The sequence below is a fragment of the Delphinapterus leucas genome, chromosome 16, assembly GCF_059928025.1.
Source record: "Delphinapterus leucas isolate spDelLeu-1000000601 "Yukka" chromosome 16, BTC_Dleu_Yukka2, whole genome shotgun sequence".
Taxonomy (NCBI): Eukaryota; Metazoa; Chordata; class Mammalia; order Artiodactyla; family Monodontidae; genus Delphinapterus; species Delphinapterus leucas.
This window is the reverse complement of record NC_143144.1, coordinates 74,460,046-74,473,759: the sequence shown is the minus strand read 5'-3', so window position 1 is coordinate 74,473,759 and position 13,714 is coordinate 74,460,046.

The window sequence follows — 13,714 nt, the reverse complement described above, 5'->3', positions numbered from 1 at the left end:
CAGATAAAAAGAGCCCATTTCTGCTGCAAATTATCCTCATGGAAGACTGGATTTTTTTCTGAATTCCCTGCATGTTTGTCGTTGAGTCTGATCACTTAATAAAATGGATAATTAAAGCTGTTTGCTAAATAACTCCAAAAATTGCTTCAGTTTCGACACCACCACAAAAATGCAACCCATACATTTTCTAGGTAATTTGAAATCAAAGCTTTGGGATCTAAAAGAATTACCTGGTTTTCCATTCTGCTCTGCTAGTTGATCTTCACTGGAAAAAGAACAAACGGTTTCTTAGAGTCTGCAATGCACACGCTCCATTTGTTTTGAAGTTTTTAACTGGGCAGATGCCCTATCCATTACCCGTGGTTAAGAGCCACCTCTAACTACCTCGCGCCCCCTCCAAGAAGAAGCAGTGAGTGATCATCATCAAAACGCTGACAGTAAAATGTCTGTTTCACTAAATTTCAAAATAAACTACTAAAAGCACTGTGACCACTGGCCACCTTGTGCTCGTTTCCTTCATCTTTTATCAGTTCAAAATTTTATGGAAAACAAGTACTTTTCATGAAAATGGTTGGAGCTCTGGCTGTCCCTAGATGAATGTGGGTCCCTCCAGAAATAACATCGCATAAGGTCCCCAATTGCCAGCATTTTAATCCAGGTAAAAAAAATCAAGTGATGTGAGTCTTTGTGGCAACCCTAAAGGGCAAAAGGTCAGCCAGAAGGTCTGCAGGTGGTCCGTGGAGGTGGGGAGGGGCAGCTAAGGAGTCTTGCAAGGCTACAGCTTCTGAAGAATGTTCTCAGGAAAACAAGTACCCCGTCCCCCCCAACACACACACACATTTTTCCATCCTCGCTCCACTCCCTGTAAGAGGTTTTGTTTGTTTGTTTGTTTTGTTTTATTTAGCATATTTGGGGACCAACCGCCACCATCTCATGAGTTGCTGTCATAGTCCCACCGGGCAGGGGCTGAAACGACCATCTTTGATTAACATATGGAGAAAATCCACCCTCTGGTTTGGAGCTGAAATGCCAGTTGGTCTTTGTTTTACAAATGTGTCTGTAGTTTTATCTTTACTTCTGATGCAGATGAGGCACCGTGACTTTTTTTTTTTTTTTTTTTAAGATGTAAGAGAAAAACTTCCCAGTGAAATATCTGTTTGCAGTGGTAATGTGCTTGCCTGAACATTTTGGGAAATATTTGCTTATTCTTTACAACAAATATTTGGCAGAGCAACTGTGTTTTAAATAGTAGCTAAAACTCTATAGTGGAGATATGATTACCCAAGGAGTGGTAAACATTTCAATTCAACTCTATGTAGTATTGCTTTCCTAGTCTATGCTTAGCACCCTCTAAGTGCTGGAAGATAGCAAAGAAGTTTAAGAAGCAGCTCCAGCTTTTTGCAATGTTATTGAAGAGAAAAGACAGAAATAACAGACGGCGCAAGAGAGCATGAAACGAAGTACCAACATGTGTCCTGCCAAGGACATATTCTTGTTTTAAGCACTAAAGGAAAACATAAATTGTACTGAAGCTCTGCTAAGAAAAATGGCTTAGCTCTACTTTCATTGGAGGTAGTATGGTACAGTGGGGGGAAAAAAAAACAAAAACAGATTTTTAAGGTCAGAGCATAGCAACCCAGGTCAGTGGGGTGACAAATATCTAAGCCAGAGGGTTCTTACGCAGACCTGGGTTTGAATCCGGACTCTTCCTCTGATTCGTTTTGTGATCTTGCACAAGGTTAGTTTCCAATTGCAATTGAGGATAATGATATAGTACAATTGATTTATTTCAAAGTCTCAGTGAAGTGGGGTATAAACATGAACTGGCTTTACGTTTATCCAATCACTGCTTTGAACATTGTTTTGGGAAACCCTATCTTTCTCATTGGAAGGCTTGTAATTTCTTATCCGTGGGATAAGCCGTACTGACGCCAGGAAAAATGTCCGGTCCCCGTGTTAAACGTTACTTAGATCAAGCAAAATCACTAGGCAGTTTGGTCCGGAAAACACTCGTTTTGGAAGAGAACATCATAAACCCATTCTGGAAGACGAGTCAACTAAATAGCTTACTGATCAAGACTAGCTACTTGCTCAACAAGGTTCATTCCAAGACTGGGGTCTTGATTTGCACTTAACCAAAGCTGTTACGTCACAGACTGCCCGGTCTCACCCAGTGACCCCTACTCCTGCCTCGCAAAACCTGCCCCAGCATCACCAGCCCAGACCCTTAGGCCCTTTCCCAACTCCCCACTTTGAGGCACCCCTGAGACTTTGTCAAGGTGGTGTTCTCTCTTATTGCAGTAGTTCTAATAAACTTCTCCTGGCTTGATCAATTGGTTTTCTGGTGGCTTTTTAAGAAGTTAATGATCAACACATTCCTCCAGAATATCTTCAGCAACTCTCATAATATTCTGGCCGCTCTGGAATTAAAACACAAACCTATCTGGTCTGGCTTATAAAGTTCAATTTACATCTTCTTCAAAGCACTCACCCAACCTTACTTTACCCCAGATGTGTGGCTCAAGGGACCTGGGAGGGCAAGGTGGGTTGGCCTTCCTTTAAAGTGGGGGTGAGGCAAGAGGGGGAGGGGACATGGTTTGAGATGACCCTTCCCCCTTTGAAGAACTCACACCCCTGGGAAGAGGAAGGTTACTGGTCACTAGCTGGTTGTGTGGAGAGGTTTTTCTCATATTGCTGCTCTAGCTGGTTCCCTGGGTCCCTATGTCCACCAATATGGTGGCCCCTGTGTAGATGGTGCCCATGGCTTTCTCTGGGCACAGTCAGCATCACGCTGCCCCCTCCATCACTAATGTCCTTTTCAAAGAAGAGAATCCTATCCATCACACCTGCCTCACAAAACCTTTCTTGGTACAGTGTTGCCCTGCTCTGCCCCCTCTTATAAACTTTCTGCTCCTTCATATGGAGCCACCAAGAAAATGAGAATAAAATAGAACATTGTAGTGAGAATTAAACACACTTCTAAAATATATGGCCTACAGACAATAACTAGAAATCTTCTTTCTTCCTTGTTATACAGGATACATTGTGATGGTGATACTACCTTTGTAATTAAGAATGAAATATGAGAATATTATCTAAATTTACCATTTTCAAGTATAAGAAAAGGTTCACAAACCAAACTGCAAACTAATGTAAATTTACCATCAAGTATTTAAAAATTCTTGTCCAGACCAATAAGGAAAAAAATTTTGGTGCCAGAGTGATGCTCTATTTTGACTTTTTGTTGTTGTTGCCTCTTAATAAATAAACTTTAATTCCATGTCTTAAAAATGGATACGTCGTTGTTGATGTGGTTAGACTCTATTCAAGGTGTGAAATTAGTATATGCCAACATGAAAGGGGCATAGTTTTCTTAATAACACTTTCCATGACATGTCTTAAAGAGTATTGCTATTTGGGGGAGAGCCAAAAGAGCACAGTGAGAAATACTTACAGCATATGACTGTAATAAAAAAATGTAATCATGAACAAACAATACGTTAAACTGGTAGGACATAGTTTACATTAGATCACAGGAATGAATATCAAAAATACAGGCAATATTTTTGAAAAAACAACCAGCAGTGAAAAATTTATTTATAATGCAAACCAGACACTCCAAAATAATTTGTGGTTTACTTAATTCTTACCGTTCATCCTATATTCTTTTGAATAAGCTGAAGGAAGGCACCCGAGTAACTACCTCAGCTGTTTTTGATTTTGATTCTGAATTTTCAGTGAGATGAAAACTCTAGTCTATACTACAAAAAGAGATGGCATGTCATTTTTAGAAATTTAGATTTTTCCCCCTCATTGTAGATACGTATTAAAAAGAAATGTATTACAATAAATTACTGTATTTCCAAATTGTCTCATTATTTCTGGGCAAACAATAATTACATATAAATTCTGAATAAAGGAATATCACATTGCATCTTATGCGTTCTGCAATAGGCACTCACAGAAAATCATTACAGTAATAAAACCAGCTGTATGTAATAGAAAGCAAATGATTTACAATGTTACTATGAGAAACTACTTTATTTCATATTATCATAAAAAGAGCAGAGCTGAATATTTGCATGACAAACAGAAGAATCCAGGAAATTCCAAATGCAGCTCAGTTTTTTTTTAAATAGGTATTAACGCTGGGAGGTGATTTGAAAGCTTTCTACTCTAGAGAATATTAGCAATTATAATTTGCAGTCATTATTAATCCAACAATTGAAAGAAAAAAATCTACAAACACTAATAGAATATAGAAATAAATACTTGGAGTAATATGGGCTTCATCATACCACATCGACATTGCAAGAGCTTACATTTAGTGATTGTGAACACTTTACTTCATTTAAGCTGAGAAGTAGAATGCATTTTTGTCCCTATATGAAGCTTGACCCTGAAACTTGACCCACACCAAAAGTCTTCAACGTCTGTGTTTTAACGTTTTATATGTCATTCATTGTAGTTGTCTACCACAGCCTAGTCCAAGAGAATTGGCTCTGTCCACATCCCTGATAAAGGTGAAATCCTCTGCAGACTGTGGGGTCCCAGCTTTCTCCCTCCATCCAGCCACAGCCATGGGGATAGAGTCAGAGCTACTCTGATATGCCCTGCCTCAAGAAAAGTTGAACTGGGTCTGTGAGACTCTTCACATCACCGAACCAGAGAAAGGTCCCAGGATGCCGTTATTTACACCTGAAGTCCAAGCTCCAAGTCCCTTGTTAGAGCTACCAAATAAAAGTTGTCTTTAGTGATCATGCTTTTTAGAGAAGCACCTAGTATAGGCTGTTTGATAACTTTTATGGTGGAAGCAGTGGGTGGATATAAAACATATTTTAAATATAATTGAAAAGAATACACTAAATGAGTACAGGAAACTAGCTCTTGGTTTATATTTTCGTTACTAATCATCGTATATCACAATGACATTAAACTATGATACACCCAATACTGCAGCAGAATAGGCCATCACTTTGAACCTTGGTGTGTTCTAAGACGTCTTTGCTCCCTAAATTCTAACATCAGTTTTACCTCATGAATGAAAGAATGATTAACTGTATAAATGTTGCTAATCTGCCCAATAAGACGAGGACTGACCATTGACCCCGGCGACATGTAGGTGTAGAGTAGGGAAGACAAAGTCTGATTGGAGCACTTTCAGTAGAAAATGGGAGAAAGAGAGAGCAAATCTTGACAAGACTTTCAGGAAGTTTTCCTCCAAAAAGAAATAGAAAAGTGGGGTGGTAGCTGGAGGGGATGTAAGGTCAAATGAGCGATTATTGTTTTAATATGAGAAGTATTGGAGAATATGTATATTGATGAGATTTGATCCAGTAGAGAAGAAAACAGCTGAGATGCAGGAGGGAGAAGGGAGGATGGAAGACGCAAAACCTTGAGATGACAAGGGATGAGACGCATTACCTGTGCAGAGGAAATATCCTCAGGTCGGGACACAGATCAGTGATCCGCTGCAAGAGGAGAGCAGAGTGAAGGAGAATACTGGAGCCCCTTCATGAACTATATTTCCATCAATGCATGCAAAATTTGCATTAACTTTGCAAGAAGCCACACCACGATATCAATTTCAACTGCCGTTGGAATCAACCAAGGCTCTACATCTTTTCCCTGTTTGCTGTTGAGAGGTCAGGTGTCCAATCCACCGCAGGTGATTTTTAGGACCAAGTTCACTAGAGACATCACTTCAGGTTAATACATTTGTAGTGTTTGTTATATATACTAATACATTTTAACATTTAGTCCTAATGTACCACCATAAGCTGATAGAAAAGGGGATCCAACACCATCTTATAACATCATGGAGGGACCCCTCAAATCCACGGGCTCTGGCAATCACTTCACTTTGCTTATAACGTATTACCCCTTGTAGTGAGTATAGTATTTTAGGCCACAGCCTGGGGTGATATGTAAGAAACGTAACTATTTTCCCTATTATTCAACTTAATCTCTGTTTTGATTCTCCCATTTCTATCCCTGTCAAAATTCATCCAGAAAACATAACTGGATAAATTTAATAATTTCAGGTTTTAAACTCAGGTAATAATTTCTGCCTCCCTACCCTTCTCCCTGGGACAGAACTGAAGTTCTAAGGGCTGAACTGAATTTGAGGCCCAGGGGACCAGCCAGGGTGCGTCCATGGCTGTTGGAATCTGTTCCCAATAGCATCTCCTTATGTATAGCAATATGTGTAGGTGCCATCATGGTCGGTTCCTGGTCTTGGATCCGTGTACTCCAAACCTTTCCAGTCCAGATTTGGACGATCACTTAAGTCTACCAGTGGTTTCTTAGTCATTTTCACACCTCTCTGGGGAAGATGAAATTCTCAGAAGTTTTCTGGTGCCTCTCTGATGACAGGAGGCTCAGGGGGTTACCTTGGATCTTCTCTACCTAGGGTTCCCCTGCCCTGATGTTCTACTGCTACAGTTGCTGCTCCAAGGCAGCGTGGTGCAAAGGAGTGGGGAGCTCTAGTACCTTGCTCACTTTCAAGGACCCTCCCAGGAGACAAGATACAAGCGATAACCGCTTTTGGTCTGGAGGCTCTATCAACAATATGCCCAATTCTTACGCTCAACAAAAGCAGGAAGAGAAATGTCATGCACACATTAAAAAATATCAAACAAGCTTGACCTTCTGTGCCAGTATCCTTATTTTTTCCCTTCTCCCTGACCAGTAAAATCTTTGTCCAGTGTAATTCTTCCATCAATTGCATTCTTCCAAAGTTCTTTGTTTACTGCATAAACTTTGGCTTTTGTTACCTCTTCCCTTACTGGTTACTTTGACATGGCAAAGCTGATACTGGACCCTGGTGCAGTAAGTCTGGTTTTCCTAGCTGCTGCCTGAAACTAGGACGAAAGTCACAAGGGGACCAGGTATAACTAAGAATTAGAAGCACGTAAGGTGTTATCAACGTATTATCAACCTTAACAACCACATGAGCTTGCTAAGGTGTGTTTTTCCAAGAGGGTACTGGGATTCTCATTCCATAATAAATTTAAATTTAGTCTGTCTAAGTACAGTGTATTTGACCCATCACATATATTTATCTATGTAGCTTTCAAGTTATTATTTATTCATTACCCTATAAATTTGATTGAGTTGAACTTAGCTTGAATGATGGTAAGCTAGAATTTTCTTTCTTTTAAATCTGTCCAACACTTACCATTCTAAGCAACTATTGATGCTAGAAGAAAAAGTGTGAATGCTAGTAGGTATGCATGTGAGAGATACAGGACTAAAACCTATGATAAAATTTCATATTTGTAAAATTCTTTATAGTTTACAGCATGTTTTTGCATACATTATTGTGTTTTACTCTCCAGCAAATGTCTAATAAATATAATTAGTAGGCTGAGGTGCTATGTGAGCCTTGGTCTCCTGAATGAAAACCCAACAATTTCCCAACATTGAGCTATGAAAGCAGAAGAATGAAGTGATATCAAAAGTGACTTGTTTTTCAATGGATAGGGTTCACTAATACATTACAATCCCTCTGTAGCTTGTGGATGCCAAACACCACAGAACAGGCTGCTGCTCCAGGGAGTATGCCATGAGCTGCAAAATAGATCAATTGTCTTTTGTTTGGCTCTACGCTTTCACTAAAGCAGTGTTAGGCTCTGGGATTGTGTCAAGGATGCTACGATAATGCTTAAAGCCAATTGAGGTACAAGAGCTGTTCAAAGGATATGAAGGATTTGGTTTCCAAGTTTCCTGCCTCATCCTGGTGTGAGCAATGCCTAAGAGGACAGTCTACTGTACAACCTTTCTCCTTCTTTGTGATGGGATAGGAAAAGGCAATGGTGACGTTTGTGTTGGCTATAGCTTTATCTCTTTCAAATTAAATGAGAATGCAATGTTAAAGAATTTAGCGTAAGGTGAGCAATCAGTAAATATTAGCTATTATTCTTAGTACAGAGATAACATGCTTGAAATGAGAGTGGTACATGGGAGTTCGAAAACACTGGTTAGTCGCTGAATGTTTATGTTACTAGGTGTACCGAAGGATGTCATACTTTTGTTTTCAAATTTGTCACAATTCTAAGTAGAAATCTAGTATATTAAAATATTATCTGGTATATGATCTATTGCTTAAGTTTCTAATTCAGCTACTTGTAGAGATAGAAGGTACATAATTTAGGGAGTCTTCGTTATTTTTCTGCAACTCAAAATCTGTCTAATAAAGTTGTTAAAATGATACTTTAAAAAGTCAGTATTAAATGTTAAATGAAGGTCTGAAATATTAAGGAGTTATTTTATTTTTATTTGGAAAAAAGTGTCTAACAACATTGGGTTTGGCTCGAAACTAAAGTAACGCAGGGCCTCCACTGGCTGGCTCTCACCTGCTGAGCTAGAGAAGCACCTGCTGCAGCTCCAGACCCTTAACCCCTTGGTGAAGAATAGCCCAGAACAACCGTGCTGCTAGCCATTGCCTTCAGATATGAGGAAAGCTGTTGCAAAGAGAATTGGAATTGTACCACCAACCCAATAGCAATGAACATCTTTTGAGAACTTCCTATGTGCCAGGACCTCTCTGAACTTTACATGACCCCTCATTTCATCCTCCCAACAACCCATTTGGCAGATGAGCAAACCTAAATTTAGAGAGTTTACATCATTTTCCAGAGGTCACACTGGTAGTTAGTGCCCAAGGGACAAAACCTTTCCTGGGATGGACACTCAATGAAAGTTGAGTGAATGTTTCTATCTGAGTGAGTGCCTGTATCCCAGGAGCTTTGGAGAAAGTCTTGTTTTAGAAAATGTTGCAAGCCCTTGATTCCTGAGGTGCCTAATGCACCGCACTTCATTTTTACAAAGCTAGTTTGCTCCATTCCTTTCCAATGTCCAAGTGTATGTAGAAAAGGCAAACAAAACCCCTTGAAATTACAAAGATGATTTAGTCAAAACTTGAGCTTAGAAATTCATACAATGCACTTTGTAGTTTGGACAGGAGTTTTTTTAAAAAAACTTCCTTAATTTTTCTTAAGACCTCAGGTTACAAGAGCACAGTTACAGGCACAAATTACACAATCTAAATACCTTATCCTCCCGGGTAAGCCTGATAAACAACCACGGTAAAACACAGTTGCTTGTTGATGTGAGTCCATTGGGAAGTAGTTCTGGATAACCTGAGATCCAAGTTTGGAAGTAGAAGAAATGTACAAGTTGCTATTTTACTAAAGAAGAATTTAAGTTGCTCAAGGTCATACATACTGTTGGTTGGTTGACCCAGATGGCCTCTCTCAGTCCAATGTTCCTCCCATTATTCCTTCACTTTTTGGAAGCAAGTATTGCTTTTAGGTCTACCTTGCCAAACTAAGTCCGATGCTTAATTTTGGCTATGTAGATCATCAATGATCATTTCAATAACTAGAAAATGATTATAATATGGTTTCGAAATCATCGTTCCCTGTATCATAACCTGTAAGTGCTCGGAAGGTGACCTAATCCAGACCATGTAAAAGATAAGCACCCGGTTCTAAGCCAAAACTATTTTTATTATCAGACATTCAGATGGACTAAAACATTGTTCAGGCTGATTGAAAACTGCTTAGCAGAAATCTGACCTTGGAGCAAGAAGAGTTGGGTCTAGCCCTCAAAATGAAATGCTTTTCCCCAGGCTTTATATCAAACACACAAAATATAACAAATACTTTTAAAGTCCTCTACTTTGTTTTGGATAGATTAAATAAGTAGAAAGGGAGAGAGAGCAGTAGATCTTATGTAGGGGGAGAAAAACATCCCATCAAATGGTTTTGCAAGCTGCTCACCAGTTTAATGCTCTCCAAAAGAACATATATATTAGTTCCAGAAATATTGTAATTCTAATCCCTTATTTGTTTCTAAAAATCCTCCATCTTGAATTTTAACTGGTCATGAAAAACTATTAACAGATGTTTACAGAGTACAAGGATGATAAGTTTATGTAGCTCTGATAAACATTTCTTTCAATAATAAAGTTATCCCGTCCTTGTTAACGTCCACATAAATCCATACAGGTAGCAATGTTCTGGAAGATTTCAGTAAGACTCATGATGGTGAGACAATCACAACTTGAAGACAGATACCTGTGTATTTGCAAAATCTTTTTCCAATAGCAATAATCTCTGCTTTTCAGTAATTGCATACATATATAAACTTAGTTTACTTTATCAATATATACAATATATGTATACATAGAAACAAATCATATATATTAACATATAACATTATTATACATTATAATATATCTATTTATTAAATTATAATATATTATAAATTATACATATTATATATGCATATATGATATGTTATTAGATATTATATACTATATACAACATGTAAAATTTATAATATATTATGTTGTATGTAATATATTATGTACAGTATTTTATCTATTTATTTTTATATATAACTTTGAGAATTCTGGAGGTGGAAGGGGCCTCAGAGGCACAGAAAGATTATGACTTGTCACGTCTACAACTCCTTAGTTGCAGAGGCAGAATTAGAACTCATGTCTTCTGATGCTCAGGCCCATGGGTTTCTCACACTATCATTCACAAACTCCTAATAATTTCATTGTCAGTTGTCAAAAAGAGGCACGATTACCAAAAAAAAAAATTCCCTGCACATGTGCATAGGAGACATATATGGATATCTCTGCAGCATTGTCTATGATACTGAAAAATTAGAATCAATTTAAATATCCTTTGGAAGGAGAAAAGATCAAATTGGGCTTATTCAGTTGACCCAATACTATAAAGTATTAAAGTAAATCAGTTCATGTTCTGTGCGTTAACATGTATTGACTTTGTTGAGGAAACAAAAATTGCACAACATAATAGTAAGATACCATGAAGGGGAAATTAAAAAGCGTCCATACTAAACATTTTTATGTACAAATATGAATTCTGGTCCACAAATTCTTACCCTTCTCAGCATGTCTTCATAGATTGAAAAAGCTACAAGTAATATGAATAGAAGTTAGGTTTATTACTACTAATGAAAAGTTTAATACTTTTCAAAACCCCTTTATGTAATTTCTTCCAAATCTTGAGTTGTCAGTGTCAATTTCCTCATGCAGGGTCTATAAATAAAAGTTATATTTACTTCCTTTCTGTGATGGTCATTTTCATCTGGGAGAGAGAGCTCTCATTTTGAAGATCTTTTTCTCCTGAATTAGAAAATCCTTCATTAATAAATTACAGAAAAAGGGATCTGCTTTAGTATATTGACCAAATTCAATTAGATAATGATAATGCGATTTGCTTCTTTGTGTTATGGACGTACTACTTCAAATTATTAAATGATAGAAAATGCTTTAAGTGGTTCCTATTATAGACTCTTACTTTACAAATGAATAAACAGAGGTCCAAAGAAGGAAAATTACTTCCCTAAAGATATGTAGCTAGGAATCTGTAGCCCTGGGATTAAGATACAGGCTGTTGACTAGAGCACTTTAAACTACACACCACACTGCTTCTCCTGCATCACAAACTGTGTCCATACACTGCCCAATCCCAGAGACAAATTAATCAATGATAGAAACAAAACAATCACCAAAAAACCCCAATACTAGTTAATAGCTATTATAATTTCTAATTGGCTTGCCAAGTTTACTTTTTTACTGATTATGTGGAGTTTATCTATGTATGTATCTCCAACATAACCCTGAGTTTTGCCATATTGTATATGTATATATATTTTATATACATTGAGTTGTATGTATATTTGCAGCATGTGTGTGTGTGTGTGTGTGTGTGTATCTGAAGTCTGAAGATTGTAATGGTACATTGGGAAAGCTTCTTGTTGCCCTATGTTTCTGAACCTCCATCTGGAAAACAATATCTGGTACATAATGTATATGTTATGCAATGTATATGTGGGCTATTTAAAAACTAAGAGCACTATAATTGTCCTACAATAGATTTGCAAGTCTTAATTTTGAAGATGCTGATGCCCAAAGGGGGAAAAAAGTTGAAAGATTCATGATGATGCTTAGAATAAGTCTCCTTATGGGATTTTATTAAAGGTGCAGCATTTAGTAAATATTTTCGTCTGTGGAATCCTCCACTATTGAAGAATAAATATTGATTAGTTTTACTTTCTGGCCAAATCATTTTTATTCATTGCAGCAGTATTGTTAACAGTTAGAAATTTCAGCATTTTCCTCCTTTAAGATATGTTATTTTTCCAAGCCCTTGATTTTTGGAATTACACCAAACATTTCTGGACATATCATTAGTCATAGGGTAATTTTTAAAAAGTGACTCCTTTAATTCTGGTATGTTGTCCTTATGAATGCAATCCTTTTTCCCTGTTTAAATTATGGTCCTTGTATATTTTTAAATTAGTAAAAAGAATCTTTAGACTGTAAGACAATAAACATTTTTGTAGAACCACTTTGATCTCAGATCTTACATAATTACCATTATACTTCACAGTGAGCCAACCATATATTTGACTCGACTGACATGTTTTTACTCTTCATACAAATAATCAAAAAAGAAAAAAAACACTTTCTTATAGAAAAACACTTTTATAATGCAATTCAAGTTCTATTTAGTTCATTTTGATTTGTTTGTTTATTTGCTTTCTCCGGGGCAAAAATATACTATTTTTTTATTTTGGCTTAGAACATTAAGTCATGACTTCTGATCTTGCCAGATAATAAAACTGAACAATTTTGGCTCTAGCCAAGTTTTGGGAAAACTCAAAAGAAATTTAGGTGCAACAGGGAGAGATGTTAGTAATTCCATTTGTTCAGCTCTTGCTTTTAGAGTATTCCCTGAATTTTGTTGAAGTCTGTTACTGCGTTGCTGTGAATCATTGCTGCCAACTTCCACCCTAGAGATGGCTATATTTCAGATGGGTGAAATGATACTTGTAAACAAGTTTATAATCATTAATAAAGCTTATCAAACAATTTTAAGCTCTTTAGAAACACACATTCACTATTATAGTTGCCTATTTCTTATTTAATTACAACTTTTAATAGAGATATGACGACTTTTAAAATGCAATTTATAACAATTCTACACTTAAGTTTTTTTCATGATGTTTATCTTGTTTTTGTAAGTTTCAGGTGTCAATTTATTTCTCCCTGGATATACTGGTTGAAATTTCACTGTTGACTATTCCAATGCACCCTTTAAAAATCCCTGAGAATATTTTTCTTTCAGGTTGACAACAGCCCACTCTGGGATCCAGGTGCAATATTAACAGTATGATGATTTTGCTCTGTTTTCTACACATGGCTTTTTCATACACTGTCTCTCAGAGATGGAAAATTCTGCCTCTTTTTTACATTTTATAGTAAACTTTCATCAGAATGACCTAAAACCAGATCTTTTCATTCTAGATGGCTCAAGATTATTCAAGATTCATCTGTAGTTTGGTTCCCTGAATATCTTGGTGATAAATTAATCTAATGTCTCTTTTTAAATTGCCTACTTCATGCAGAACATACACCAGCCACTGTGTGTAAGCAACACTAAAAAACTGTGGTTTCCAATAAATGAAATCTATAGATGCGAGCAAGTGTCAGTGGGTCCCTGAAAGAATGTGCTAGAATCTGAGTAGTTTTGAGGTTTGTGGTGCTGTCCTTTAGAGTCAGGAGAGTATCTTCTTCCCATAAGATTAAAATAATATATAACGTTATCCCCTCTCCCCCTAAGGTTTTCCAACTGTACGGTTGCTCTTCTGACACAAATGCATTGGG